The sequence below is a fragment of the Penaeus monodon genome, chromosome 33, assembly GCF_015228065.2.
Source record: "Penaeus monodon isolate SGIC_2016 chromosome 33, NSTDA_Pmon_1, whole genome shotgun sequence".
Classification (NCBI taxonomy): Eukaryota; Metazoa; Arthropoda; class Malacostraca; order Decapoda; family Penaeidae; genus Penaeus; species Penaeus monodon.
This window is the reverse complement of record NC_051418.1, coordinates 30,145,687-30,148,275: the sequence shown is the minus strand read 5'-3', so window position 1 is coordinate 30,148,275 and position 2,589 is coordinate 30,145,687.

Here is a 2,589-nt window from a genome sequence, read left to right as displayed (position 1 = left end):
CAGCCATTCGGGTTGATTTTATTTCGTTTTCCCTCCTATTATGACACGGTTTCAAGTAACACCTTGATAAATTCATGTACATTTTAAAAATAATTACATTTAAAAGAAGGATTCAAACCAAGTTGGATTTAATAAAGCTGAACACTGTTGCTTGGTATAAGGACATATCCACATGGTTGGCAAACCCAATGGGTATTAATAGCAACTCCCATCATCAGACACCTTTGAAAAGCACAATACCCATGCCTTAAGTAGACCAAAATCAGACAATGGCCCTCATGCACTTAGCCACCTACTGGTAATACTGGATATTACCAGTCACATCTGACCACTGCTATACTTGTTCATGTGGGCAAGTCACAAGAATACCCAACAAAACTGGTCTGATGAAGGCATTGCCCAATCATGTGGAAACATCTTACATTATTTTAAAGAATGTGTGGACTGTACTATGATAAAGAAATGAACTTCTTAATTGTAAATGCCAAGTTTGTTTCCAGTTCTAAATGATATTTAAAGTTGTAAAATAAACTACAGAAAATTGTAATCCTTATGAAAACCTTTAGTGAAATATCAATTAATCACAATGTAAAGTTGTACCTGAATTTAAATGTATGGATTTACAAGTACATCACACTAAACTTGAAGTTGGAATCACTGCAACCATTATAAATCATGCAAGATCAAATATATAAATAATGCATGACCTTAACACCATTTGTACAGTCAACTATGAAGAAACATACAATGTATAGTACACAAGTATTGAAGGAATATGTGACTTTAGTCACTGATCTATTGTATTCAGTCCTTGTAGTAAATCACACACTTTACAGAAATAATTACTTATTTTTATGACGGCAACCACACTGATTTTATACTGGACACACTTAAAAAGTAATGTAAATATGCATTTGGCAGCTTCCCACTTCATAGAAAACTACTGAAAATATCCTTACTTGGAATGATGGCTGTATTTTATTATACTCAAAATATATTTCATTAATTGTAACTTAAACCAAACTATCAAATCCCTAATGGCTCTAGAAGTATCACTGCCTTGACTACTTGCAAATGGCCTGGAAGATGCAAGTGTCATAAAGAGTAACATGTAAAGCCTGTTATCATCCATCAGCTTGCATTACAACAATTGCAGAGGCAAATTTATTGACAGAAAAGCTATGTACACTGAACACACATAACCACAATAATGGACATACATTTCATTTTTCTAATGAATTGAATAATTGGACTCACATTCCTGAAACATTCACATGAAGACACATGAAAGAAAGTATGAACAACTGATGTAATGCAATAGTACTGCATGATGGTTACAAAAAATCTTTTTTACAAACACATACCACTGAAAAGAGTTGAAAGAAGGATTAAGTGAGGAGAGAAACAGAAAGAGGAGAGGGAATAATTTGACAGGCAAGCACAGCACATATTTACTATCTTGCCTTAAAAAAAAACATAAATCCAGTTCTCTCACACGGAATATGAATACCTTGGTTAATATATGTATACAATATCTCATGTGTAATTAACCTAGATAGCAGATATAGGCACAACATCAACCTCTCATTGCATATCTAATATGCAGCATTAAAATATGTATGTGATCCTTTCACACAAAAACGTAAGACATTTTTTACAAATTATAAAAAAGACAATGACCAGATCATTATGGTGTCATTCTTAGAAAATCATACTTAAAACATATGATTTTCCAGCTTGGGAATATTATGAGTAGTGTACTGCTTTACTATTCCAAACACTGCAACCTTTAGATAAGATGGAATGGGAACAAAGTAATTATAAATTCCACCAGACTAGTTTTTCGTATCTATTCACCAGATTAAATGAGCACCATAAAATGTTTTAGAATCATATATTCCAGTCTAAGGCCACAAAAACAATCATGATGTAACTGCAAGGTGAACTGTGGTAAGAGTGGATTGACTTTACAGCTTGAGAGCTAATATCACTTTCATTAAATTTTGTAATATTCATATGCTTTCCTGCTTGAACTCTTGTCCTCTACCACATTACAACAGCATTTCAAGAGCACTGTATTTCAGGATACATCAAGGCTAAAAGATTTGCGAAAATATATTTACTATTTTAAAAATAACACTAATCAAATGAAGAGTTTTCTCTGTTTGAGGAAGTTTATCTTGTAAGATGCAGTGCCTGAATCTTAAACTCTGTTATAAATAATATTGCATGATCAAGTTAAAAATAACACTCTTCACATCCTGTATCTACGTATACACCAATTACTTTCTTTCACAACCATATTCATACTATTTATGATGTACTGTTACTGTTGTCTTTCAGTTGTGGAGTTACCTTGAGCATTGTTCTTTATATATGCATGTTCATATGTTCATAAAGCAATGTACTACTCAATAACCAGTAACATGGAGAAAAGTTTCTTTTTAAATAAGAAACCGTTTTCTTCATTTTTAAAATAAACAAATATATAAAAGGAAGGAAAATGTACAAACTTGATCCTGTTGTATTACAGGAATCTGCCTCACAATACACTACAAGTAACACTTCATGTTATTCCTTGAACTAGTA